The sequence below is a fragment of the Urocampus carinirostris genome, chromosome 5, assembly GCF_059441175.1.
Source record: "Urocampus carinirostris isolate Australia breed hairy pipefish chromosome 5, RoL_Ucar_1.0, whole genome shotgun sequence".
Taxonomy (NCBI): Eukaryota; Metazoa; Chordata; class Actinopteri; order Syngnathiformes; family Syngnathidae; genus Urocampus; species Urocampus carinirostris.
Window position 1 is genome coordinate 558391 of NC_142353.1, and position 13588 is coordinate 571978.

Here is a 13588-nt window from a genome sequence, read left to right on the forward strand (position 1 = left end):
TGTTATCGTTCTAACGTTATTAGTGAGCCGGGCCGAGAGAATATCGTCAGACATTAAACTGTTCCATGGTACAGAAAATCTAATCAATCTCATATGATAAGAAATAGACAGAAAAGGCCTTTTGTTTGATTTATACATAAGTTGGACGGAGGTCCCTGAAGCGGGCTTTAGGGGCAGGTCTGATTCTCGTGTGAAATGGGGAGGCTCTATAGTGCTCGGGTGACTTAACTGGGGCTGTATGGGCGAGTTGGCAGGGGGAGAACTGGCAATGAATAGGTTCTTTGACTACCTCAGACTTGCTCTGAAAGGCAGGACAAAAACCCTAGAGCAACGGCTTAGAGCTTCACAGCTGAGTTCCAGAATGCTTGGGCTAGTCTTTCTCCCTCCTGATTAAAATAGTCAGTGGCGTTCAGCATACTGGAGACGCAAGTTCGTATTCACTCGAGGTGGGACGATATGCTTTGGTGATTCGATTGTGTCACGATTTAGATGCCGATTAGATTTTTATTACAATTCTTGATAATTGCATTTCAACAAGTATTGCGATTTGAAATAGTTAATGGTTGCAATTTAATTTTCTCTACTAAAAAAAAGCAACCTAAATCATGCACTTCTGGTACAATACACCATGAATGATGTCCAAGCAATGGACATCATTCTGTGTCAGTCGGAAGCTGACATTTATTTTAACTAATACAATTAGAACATAACTTGTATACTGTGCAACAGGTGTACAGCAACAAAATTTCATGAACTGGAATGTCGACGTAACACAAATGTGGGTGGTTCGCGCCCCGGCCGAGTCATTCCTAAGACTTAAAAAGTGGTCGGCGGCGCCCTCTGTTGGCTGCGGCTACATCGGCTCGCTACAACGGGTCAGGTGCAATCGACATTTCGTTCTGTGTACATTGTTACACAGAATGACAATACAAGGAAATTATTATTATTATTATTATTATATACAAAGTTAACATTGTAAGATGATAAAATAAACTACAGATTTTAAATGAACAAAAACACAAGTTTAAGATATCAGATTAAAATCAGGATCTTATCAGTGTTATTATTATTATTATTATAAGGATACTCTGTAATTGTAGGCATGTGTTTATTGTTCCTGATTAACTTGGAGCATTTAAACTCTTCTGCACAAGATGGATTCTATGCTATCAAGTAAACAAGATTGAAAAAAGGTGCCCACTTTTTTGGCTGGCTCGTTATGGAATTCTATGAAAAAAAAAGTACCACACATCTTTTCCTGTAGAACAAATGTTGGAAACCTTTTCGACCCAAAGACAACATAATGGCAAATTATTTAGATTTTTTTTTCTTTAGTTTTTTTTTTACAGTGAGCCGTACTATATATTTTAAGGAAAATTTCAGCAAAATCGCCAAACCCGCTCTCCTGTCAAAATCAAATTTTTCAACACATTTTATTTCACTCTCTGATGCTCGTTGATTTGATCAAATTTATGAAGTAAGAATTATGCTAGAGCCTGTGTCCTATATCAGCTATTATACCACTTTAAACTCGTCTACCTCCTGCAATTAGTTACACTGAGGCTAATGTTTACCTTCATTTTTTCATAAATAATGGTTATAACAAGGTGCAAGCACATTTCTTTTGTAAATATGTCACAAAATACTGCAAACGAACGTATTGACATATTTACCTGTGGCGGCAGACGGTGCTATGTGCATAGCTCCGCCCACACCTACCGCTCAAATTGCTCTGTGCTTGGCTAGCGTTTCTGTGTAATTACATGACAATGTACAACCAACACGGGGTCTGTTGGTGTGACATGTTGACTGTAAACTGTAGTGGGGAGTATTTTCTTTATATACTGGATCGGAAATTTTGTACTGTCACTGCTTCGCCAGTTAAGCACTCACTACAGGGGTGTCAAACTCATTTTAACTCGGGGGCCACACGATAGAACAAACATTCGGTCGGGGGCCGGCCTTGTAGATTAAAGAGAAATAAAAAGAGAGGGAAAGAAATAAGAGAAAGAGGGAGGGAAAAGGAGAGAGGGCGGGACAAAGAAAGAAAAAGAGAGGGAGGGAGCGTGAGAAAAGATAAAAAGTCGTGAGGAAAAGGGGGAAAAGAAAGGGAGAAGAAAAAAGAAATCCAAAGAGAAATATAAAGACAGAAGGAGAGAAAAGAGAAAAGAAAGTCCGAAGAGAGAAAGAGAAAAGAGAGAAAAGGAAAAAAGGAAGTTAGAGCAAAAGAGGTTAAAAGACACAGAGAGAAAGAGACAAAGAGCAACAAAGGAAGAGAAAAAGATAGACACAGAGAGTGAAAGAGACAGAGACAGAGTGAGATAAAAAAAGGTGGAAAAGAAAGAGAGAGAGAAATAAATACAAGTACAGTGTCTTTGTGAGAGGCATCTGGCTTTGGCAACATTAAGTTGACATATTTCAAGCTGCAGCTTGTTTTTCTCTTGCGCTTCTCTGAGTGTTGTCTCGCAGGCCGGAATCAATCCCTTAGCGGGCCTTATCTGTGTGACACCTGTGACTCACTAGCCTTGACAACAGTATCCGAACTAGGGCTACACGATTAACCGAAAACGATGTGACATAGTGTGATAGTGTAACTGCAAACCACCGAGTTTTTTTTAAAGGATTTATAGTTCCTGTTTGCTAATAAATTGAGTGTTTAGCTAACAAGAATGGTCACATTTCATAGTTTAACAGCGCTGGCCAATTAGAAGCAGGTTTTTAATAGCACAAACCAATAAAGGTGAGGCAAAGTTTGCAAGAGGTGTGTGCACGACTTTGATAGGCTGGTGTAAGCTGCTATCCGGTCAACAGCCCTTGCCCAAATGGCCACCAAAACTAACACCAAAGCTCTCAGCTTTAGTAGCTCATTACATTGAAAATAAATTCATTAAGTAAATCAGACTCCAAAGAAAGTCAAAAGCACCAACAGGTGCTCCCTGGATTTTTAGTGCTTCCGGGAATTGACTGAGGCGGCGTTGGAAGGGAAAGCTAACTTCTGGTCTTACTACTCTCATGCCACCACTGCCGAACGTGGATAGTTACAAAGGCCAGATCCATTACCAATAAAGCAGACAACTTGGAGATAATACCCGTGGAAAACCGCTACATTTGTGATTACAGTGGGACCTTGCTACTTCGCGGTTCGACGTTTGCGGGTTCAGAGCTTCGCGGGCCTAAAAAATAATGATAATAAAATAAATTAAAAATATATATATAAATTTTATATATATATATATATATATATATATATATATATATATATATTTATATATATATATATATATATTTTTTTTTTTTGGTAAGCATTTTTGAAGGGACGTCGCTACTTCGTGGTTCCACGTTCGCGGGTTCAGAGCTTCGCAGGTCTAAAAAAATAATAATAATAAAACAAAATAATAATAATAATTATTATTATTGTAATCATTACAAAGACCTTGTAGAAGTCGCTGAGACCCGACTCTACGTGTAGCTGGCCAGAATCGTAATCGTTTTCTTACACTGTAAGGAATAGCCCTCCAATTTTGTTGTTCCTTTGTACAATGACAATAAAGACCTGTTATTTAACTGCAGTTCTGTTTTTATTTGTACATCTATATTTGATATTTTGTTACAGTCGTATACTGTCTCTAAGTACGTCAGCTAAAATCATGTTTGCATGTCACTTTATTTATGTTCTCCCTGAGAAAAAAAGTAAAGGGCAGAAAATCTACTTTTCTTTTAGAATTGAAAATCGCATCAAAATAGCAATTTAGGTCTGAAAAATCGCATTTAGTTTTTTGTCCAAAATTGTGCAGCCCTAATCTGAACTTTATAGATAAGATTTGTATGAGCCATGTCTCCTCATGAAGGAGCCGTTTATGGCTCGAGCCATAGGTTCTCGACCATTGCTGTAAAGTCAATGGGGCTTTTAGAATCCTGAGCAGACACTCTCTCCACAGAGTGTCTGGTTTCAGATGTCACTCAGAGCTTTGTTTGCCCCCCAGGGTGAAGGGTTAGAGGCCAAGGTTCAGGGCCAGTTGGCTGAGTGGCCACAAAAGCCAAGGGTATTCTCGCTGCATCCGATCCTTTTTTCCACACCAGCCTTCTTCCCTAATGACGGGATAAGCTTGCAAAATTTACCTTTTCTTATGATAATTGAGAACATATTTTACTTATGTTACAACGTAATAAGGGTAGCATTTCACAATGAGGTCAGAAATCTGGTTTGGATTTTGGCCTGTAGAAAGTGAAAACCGAGACAGCATGTTGCACTCGGGAACTTTTTGCCACTGGGCTACAGTGCCAATTCAACAACAAGTTCGGTGATTTGGCAATCTAAGCATCAGCACTCAAAGGTAGTTTTTCTCGTATTTAGAATCACGCTACTTTTTAGTGTGAGCACCACTCCGCTGAATGTTCACACCAGGTATTAAAAAAGGGCTCACGTTTCTTTTTTTTAAAACACCTCTGAAAGTTTGGGAGCACATAACCTCACTCTCATCAGCCCCCACCCACGATCTCAATTTTTCTCTGCCCCGCCACCACCCAAACATGTCCTCCAGCTAGGTTTACAATGCTGTTTCACGCAGACCAAAATTGCAGCTGCATGGAGAACAATCTGGAGCACATTAGCACAGGCACTGTGATTCATAAATTGTTTCTCAGACCATAAATCCCTGCTGTAATTGTGCAAAAATACCCCTCTTTCCCCTCCAGTCTCAGTCTCTCATTCTCAGTGTCTTGCTCAGAAAAACTTATTTTTTGGGTTCACGCTAATTGTTTGCAGCCGTGGGCCGTCTGGGCCAAGATGTTGGTTCAATTGTGGCACCGGTTTCAGGGTCCAGAAAACACTTGCCTAAAAAGATCAACTTCCCTACCTGCGTTTTTTAAATAAACATTGAGTGTGGCGGTTTGGTTGTCAAAAAAGGGCCAAAATTTGATAGGTCTTCTGTTCAAGCTTGGCATTCATTGCAATTGGTGCAAATGCAAGAGGACTCCCCTGCACAACGTCTACAAGAAATCTTTTATTTATATTTATCTCATCTCATCTCATCAGCTGCACTGCTTATCCTCAGTAGGGTCGCGGGGGTGCTGGAGCCCATCCCAGCAATCATTGGGCAGTGGGCAGGGACCACCCTGAACTGGTTGCCAGCCAATCGCAGGGCACACAGGACAGACAGCTCACTCGCTCATTCACACCTAGGGACAATTTTGGACCGGCCAATCCACCTGAAATGCATGTTTTTGGAATGTGGGAAGAAACCGGAGTGCCCTGGAGGAAACCCACGCAAGCACGGGGAGAACATACAAACTGCGCACAGTAAGTCCGGTAGCTGGATTTGAACCCACACAGGAGGTTCCCGAGACCTTGGAACTGTGCCGCACACGCGCTAACCACGGCAGCACGGCGGCGCAGTGGTTAGGTTTATTATTTAGGATGCTTAAGTTAACTGCTATATATATATATATATATAAATATATATATATATATAAAATATATCATCATGCGGTTTTAATTTCAGTAGCTCATAGTTAAACTGAAAGACTGCAGCAGCTGTGTATATTGTGGAAAAAGTCAATTTCAACCATCTCTGTGTGCATTGAAGCTAATAACTAATCTGAGGACAATTTTATACTATCACCAGAGACACTAGTCATTGATGATTGTTGTTTTTTTATCCAGCCTGACTGAAATAAAATGATCTCCTAACTGCAGAGTATTTGTATTGAAAAACACTGAAACAAAAAAAAGTTCAGTATCATAGTTTATGTGAAAGGTGCGAGTCAGATCTAGTGTTTGTAGTGTTAAATACAGAAATTGAACCAGCTACATAGACTGACCTTTTAACACGGTGGGCCCTATGTTTGTGAAAATACGCTACTTAAATATGACCGAAGAGAGTTGGACATGATCTTGAAACGTCCTTGTGTCATAAAGCTACAAGAATGATATGCTTTGCCTTTTTTATTGGCCATAAATGCTCCAGAATTTTTGAAGTTTTAGGATGCGTACTTGATGTTGACGCTTCCATTTCTGTATGATTATGTTACCGCTTGAGACCGAGAGGCTATGATGAATGTGCAACTCAGCAGAGATTCTTATCTTGTAGAGAATCTTTACTCCGCTAGTAAAATACATCTGGCGACAATAGTAGACAACAGACTTCATTTCCATTTACAATTTTTTGTTGACAACATTCATTTGTCATTGCACCCCTACAAACAACCAAACAATTCTGCTCGCAGCTCCTCCGTGATGATTTTTTAAATTATTTTGTCCTCTCACCTGTTCCAAAGTATTGATAAAGCCCAATTTTCACAGGCAAGAGTGGCAGAGCATACTGTACTTTTGGCATGTGAATCTGCGTGTTTGAGCTCGACAGAGATGGTGTGCAGGTGGCAAGCAGGCAGACAGGAGATAGAGTGGGTTTAACAGTGGAGTGTTAGGGATGTCAGATAGTAAAATGTGAGATTAGGCAGGGCCCAGAAGTCTGCGGGCCTGAAGATTTGTGCTCGTGTTCGCAGAGCAAACACAGGAGGCATCTGCAGGCACCCGTGTGCATTTATGTGCATGTGTGTGCATGAGGTGATGGGGGTTGTCTCAAACTTGGGTCAGGGGGTGGGGATGACTTGGAGAAGCTGTGTGGTGTTAGGTGGTGGTGAGGAGTGATGAGTGGGGGGAATAAGGAATGGGGGTGGATCAGCAGAGTGAACACAATCAGCCCTCTGTTTTCATAAGACTTGTGGTATGTGCGAGCAGAAACAAATGTGTTTAATTTAGTCACTGTGACAGAAATAACATGATAAAACATTTGCTTTCCCTACACATATTTTGTATCCGCTAAGCGGTTCAAAATTATTCACTCTTTCATTTTTGTCAAGAAAAAAACCTTAAAGGACATCCCAAATTTTTAACCCCTTTATGTTCCTCAAAAAATCGTTTGATATCACAATCCAAGACCTACCAAAGTAAATTGAATGCTTTTCTTGAAACGTTTGGGAATAATGGACAGTTTTGGTCTCTTTTCAAAGATAAAGCTATGAAATTTTTCCCAAGCTGCAAGTGCTACTAACATTGTGTAATCTATGTTGGAACACACAGAATAGATGGTTTTTGTCACAGACCAGAACGGACACAGGAGTCAATTGCATGCGGTTCTCAGATTTTATTGAAAGAGAGTGAGATTTTAGGCTTGCTTGACTGCTTGATCCGAGGACTGACGGAGAGCGGAATCAAGCAAGGCAGGGATGGTACTTCCATGTCGGAAAAAGGCAGGCGGGAATGGCACGTCGTTTGACCAGGGCTGGAGATCAGAGGCGATGTCGAGTTCAAAATAGTGGTTGTAGGCAGGCGGCAGGCAGAACAGGAGTAGTCAGGTTCAGAAATGGGTCGAAAACGGGGATCAGGCAGAAAACAGGTTTAACAGGGATGGAGTCGGACGAAAACGCTCACTGAGTGAAAACACAACAGCTCGCAAATGATCTGACAAAGTTTGAACAGAAGACAGGGGCTTAAGAAGGGTGTGGCCAACCGATCAGCTTGTCCAGGCTGTTGGCGCCAATCAAGCTGCCACAGGTGTTCCAAATAAGGCAATCATGACAGAAGCAAGAGGCAAATTGGGGACCCCGGTCGGAAACGATGTCTTTAGGTGTCCCATGCAGCCAGAAGACGTGTAACTGGACCGCCTGTGCAGTTTCCTTGGCGGAAGGTAGCTTGGGGAGCGCCACAAAATGAACCATTTTGCTAAAGCGATCCACGATCGTCAGGACTGTCGTCATCCCGTCCGAGGCAGGCAGTCCAGTTACAAAGTCCAGTGAGATGTGGAACCAGGGGCGATTAGGAACCGGTAGGGGTTGAAGCAGACCAGCAGGAGGTCGATTCGACGCCTTGTTCCTGGCACAGGTCTGGCAAGCTCCGACGTACTCCCAAACGTCCTTAGCCAAGGAGGGCCACCAAAAACGTCGGGACAGGAAGTTGCTGGTGCGGGCTGCTCCCACAGGTGTTCCAAATAGGGCAATCATGGCAGATTTTTATTCACGCCAAAATTGTTTGCAATTAAATCTCTGCAGACGAGTGTAGCATAGGCATCTTAGCTGAAAAACAGATGAGACAGTTGCTTGAAGGCTTACCTAAGTAAGTAATGACTGTGCACAGTTGCGCATAATAATATTGCGTAAAAATGAATCACGAGTGGTGTTGCGCATGTTTATTTTTGGGTCTAATTTCAATACACAGCGTGTGTGTATATATATATATATATATATATATATATATATATATATATATATATAATGTATGTATATGTATATATATGCGTATTGTTATCTGAAAATAAAAATCATATAATTATATAACAATTACATAATAATAATATTCAGATTTCATTGGCTAACCAATGTGTCAATCTGGCTAAAATTATTCAAAGCTAAAGGAGGCGCTTTCTGTTCATCAATGCGAGCCCATAGGCTAATGCGGGCTATGGACGTAAAAAAAACCCTGCTATTAGTCAAGAGTGTTATCAGTCAAAAGGTCAGAGGCTAAAGGCCATATTGGGAAAACATTTTACTAGTCTTTTTATTAGTAAATGGATATTATGTGGCGAAACAAACTGATTACAAAAAGGAACGTCCTACAATGCAGGAATGATTTTTGGCAGATCTTTCGGCATTATCATGTGTTTTGGAGTAAATATTTTACACTGTTGGATTTTCTGGATTGTCCTGGATGTAACAATGACATTTTTCTCTACAAATGGTGTCTGTTCCAGAGTTTGCCTCACATGTTGGGTTAATGGGATTTGCCATTTTCCAAATGTGGTGTTCCTTCAGTGATTTCACAGTTCTGGAGGAAACAAGCCAGATGGGTCAACTTTGATTAAATTTCGCAAGACCCTGGCTCGTGGAATATCAAGCAACATTTGCAAGATTGTGAAGAGAAACACTACATGTACGGGTGCTTGAAATCCTTGAATATGCTTGAATTTTAATGTTGTGTTTTCAAGGTCACAAAAATGCTTCAAATTTTTTCCCTGCAAAACACATGGAATATAAATTCCAATGTTCCCTGATTTACAAAACAATTGTAAAATACAAAGTCATTTTAGATTTTTACACACCAAACTGATTTAATATCAAATAACAACATAAAATCACAGAAAATACAAAACAATAAAATATACATAAGTAATATTAACTCTTAACTTCTATAGATAAATGATAAAATGCCCCCCAAAAATTACTATTTACAACTCTATTTTAACCAATTTATAAAAATATAAATTAAAATCGTTAAAACACAAATTAAAATATCATCAGTCTCTAAGATTTAAAGATTTAATGCACTGTGCTTGGGTGGCGAAATAGCAAAAAAGTATGTGCTAGCAGCAAGATAGCGACAGTAGCTCAGTGATGCATGAATAATTGATCGCGAAAGCACTTTTGACACTTGAACAAAAAGGAGTCTGACTCTGTAAGATTCAAGTGATAATAGAGCCAATACTGTTTGATGAAATGCCTTCCAAATTTTACACGAGTAGATTTTGCTATCAAAGAGAGCCTGAGCATTATCCCAGACTGCGCCTGCAAACTTTAAAAAATGAAAAAGATCAGTTGTTAGAAGCATTATATTTCAAACTGTTCAGAATTGTTAAAAGTTAGGTGCTTAATTTGAAGTATCCTTAAGAAGTTGAATGTAGATTTGTTTTCTCTATTAACCCCTTATGAAGTGCTTTGAATGACTACTCATGTCACAAATAAAATCCACCCCACCTCCCACCCATGACACATATTACTTTGCTTATAGAGCGAAACAATCCACAGAGGATGCAATCTGCTCTGCCCTGCCCCCAGCACTCACCCACCTGACTCATATGTGAGAATGCTTATGACCTTTGACGGTTGACTTTGACTTAAACATTTTGATTTTGATAAACAAATACGTATCTTTACGATGTTACCAGTCACAAAATTACGTCATGCCACACATTATTGGAAAGCTTAAACTCTTTCCCATTTCAAATTGTACTCATAACTCACAATGCCACATAACTTCCATTTACAAATAAAGAATTGGTTACAGCATTCCCAATATGGCCGTTAGCCTTTGTCCTTTTGATTAACACCACTCTCGGCCAATGGAAGTCTATTTTTCATGATCAACAGCCCGAATGAGCAAATAAAGGCTTGTTTTATAAAATAGGGATCACCTCCTTTAGCTCTGAACATCTTCAGCCAGTAGTGACGGATTTAAATGAATATTGTCACATAAGTTACCCAATTAAATATAAAAATAACAGTACGCATATATACGCTGTGTATTCAAATTAGACCCAAAATAAATGTGCGCAACGCCACTTGTGATTAATTTCTACGTAATATAATTTCGCGCAGGTGTGCACAATCATTGATTTACTTCTGGAAAGAAAAGTCAAACATTTACAACTCTTTCACAATGTCTAAAATAATGGCCAATGTTAGATACTCAGTTGCAGAGTTTTTATAGCTTTAAACTTGTTGTCTCTAAATGGCCACTTTTGGAAACGCCGAAACCTACTATTAGAAAAATGTGTAAAATACAATGTTTTTCAGATTCTGTTCAAATTTATCAAGAACTTTCAGCAACTATATGCGAATAAGTCAGGGTTGTTAATTGGGTGCCACCTGGTAGAAAAAAAATCTCAAGGGGGCCGGACTAGTTGATTAAAGAAAGAAAGAGCAAAAAGGAAGAAATGTGAGAAAGAGAGAGAAAGAAAATAAGAGACAAAGAATTTCCCTTCGGGGATGAATAAAGTATCTATCTATCTATCTATCTAAGAAATACAGACAGTCTGTATTTCTGAGAATCTGAGATAATAGAGAAAGTGAGATAAAGATTACCAGTGACAGACACATCAGAGATAGTTCGAGAGAAGACAAAAAGAGAGCCCAAGAGAGAAAGACATACTGAAAAATAAACAGAGAAAGAAAAAGAAACAAGAGAGAGAGTGAAAGAGAGGAAAAAGAAAGAGAAAATGAAAGAGTGGAAAAGTGAAAGAGAGAAAAAAAATAGAAAGAGAGAGAAGGAAAGAGAGAGAAAGTAATTTCACTCCAGTAGCTTTGTGGGAGGTGCAAGTTAGCACTCTAAAATTGTGGATATAGGAAGCAATAACTCAGCATTGTGTCATGCAAAAAGGAAGGTAAAGATAAAAGCCTTGTAGAAGTTGCTTGACTTGCAAAAATGCCGACATTACAGGGTAAGAATTTTAAAAAGGCTTTATTAGGGTTGAGTTTATCTTGGCTTCATGTTAAGTTCATGCCGTTTCATGAGCGTAGGTGCAGTTATTTCACTCCCTCAACTTTTCAAATGATCGGTGCTTGCGACCTAGTTTGACGGCGTAAACATTACACGGGAGTCAGTCACACTTTTTTCACGATGACACAATGTTCACTTTTCTAAAACACTCATGTCAGACTAATGGCCCAAAGGCCACATTTGGCCCGCCACATAATTTGATGTGTCTTGCAAGACAATGCTGAGAGAAGCTCAAGATAAACAACAACCTGCAGTTTTGAATCTGTCCACAGGATGTCGCCAACATCAGGCGCCACTCCCAAGCAGCTCTATATCGTTCTTTCTTTTCTTCTCTAGTCCGTTCGTTGGTTCTTTCTCTCTTTTTTACCTCCCTTTTTTCTCTCTTTCTCCTTTTTTATTTCTTTTTTATCCTCTTTCTTTGTTCCTCTTTCTCTTTATTTCTTTCTTTCTCTTTTTCTCTCTGGCTCTGTCTTTCTTTCCCTTTCTGACTCTGTCTTTGTTCCCTCTTTTTCTTCTTCTGGCCCTCTATTTTTTCTATCTCTTTTATTCTCTTTCTTCTTCCCTCTCTCTTTCTCTTATTCTATTTCTCTATTGATGTCTGTGTCTAGCTCTTTTTTTCTTTCTCTTTTTTCTTTTTTCTTTATGTCTGTCTGTCTTGAAATTAAATGAAATATTTCTCACTCTCTCTCTTTCTATTTTTCTTTCTCTCTCTCACTATCTTTCTCTTTCTCTCTATATTTCTATCTTTCTTTCTCTTTCTATATCTCTCTCTCTCTTCAATCTACAGTAAAAATGTTTTTTTTCTACCATGAGGCCCCTGAGGTAAAATGAGTTTGACACCTCTGCTCTAAAATATCTTTAGAAAATGTGCAAAGTTATCTGACTGAGGAAAAGGTGTCAATATCTGAATTTTTGGGGATTTTTTTTTTTTTAATGAATACTTTTTGGCTGTGATATCTGGACCTCCCTGGCGCTGCCTCTGCGCTTCACTCTTCTCTCGCCGTCCTGGAACTAGTAGTTCTTTGTGTACAAAAGTGTGTTAAGAGGCCAATGAGCCTGGCCTTAATAGGCCATGTTACCATGGAAACCGCTGAACTTTGGATGTCTGACCTTTGAACCCTCTTTAACATCTGCGACTAGGAGTGCAGGATGAAAAAGCGGGCCACAATAGAAGCCTGGCAAACTGAGGGAGTGTCCCTGACATAGTCACTTAACTTCATTCCTCACTAGGCTAGGGCACTTCAAATGTGCTAGCCATTAGCAGGGTGTTATTAGCAAAACAACTGTGGGCTCTATGGGGTTTCCACATTTTCCTGACTACAGTATTTTCACGACCATAGAACGCTCTGTGGTAAAGGCGCAGTCTCTGTAGCAGGTTCTATTTCTCTATTTTAAGACTACACAGGGTGCACCACACAATAATTTACAAAAACAGACAAGCATACAAGTGTGCATATTTAAAAATACAAGGTATGAAAAATGGAGTTTTGTTGTAGTTTATTTAAGTCAGGGGTCTCAAACTCAACTAACGTGGGGGCCGCTGGAGCAAGGGTCTGGTTGCGGTTGGGCCAAATCAGGTTTTCCACAAAAGGTTCAGATAAAAACATTACCCAGTTTTTAAATAGCATTTTTCTTAAATTCACTAAACAAAAGATCTAAAGATATTAATCAGTAATAAATTATTCAAAATAATTAGCAAAAATCTTACACGAACAATCATTAGGATGTGCATTTTTTAAAATACCTATAAGTTTAGATTTAGACGTCATGTCCACCCAACACAGAGCGCCATCACTAATCTGTCCCTGCTGAACACACAATGATGTTAATGACAACAAAGACCGAATCAATTAATTTCAAAATCCGCAATGGATTAAGCCAGTGATAACCGAAGCACTAATTAGAGGGGTCTCTGTAGTGTGATAATGAGAAACTTTTCATATATCATCTCTACCACTGGTGCTCCATGGGTCAGCCTCACCGCCGCAACCCGGATTCGTTTCCCGCATACAAGTTAAGCAATTTTGGTAAGCAAAATTTATCGACTGATCAATATTTACATTGTTAAATACCATAGGCCAGGCATGTTCAAAGTCCGGCCCAGGGCCAGTTATGGCGCATGATGACATTTTGACTGGCCCGCAGCCCCTGTCATAAAATTAATAATATATGGCCCATCAGTAATAGATAGACAGATAGATAGATAGATAGATAGATACTTTGTTCATCCCCGAAGGGAAATTCACATTTCCAGCAGCATCCCTGAGCTGAGAACAATCGAAAATAACACGGGAGCTGCTGGAGTGGCTGCCATTCGTG

The 13588-nt window shown here is 39.5% G+C and overlaps 1 protein-coding gene across 1 annotated transcript in view; it reads left to right on the forward strand.

The window, feature by feature from the left end:
* Positions 1-13588, forward strand: part of LOC148364933 (transcription factor 7-like 1-A) — a 93340-nt gene that overhangs the window by 18828 nt on the left and 60924 nt on the right. The window lies entirely within an intron of this gene.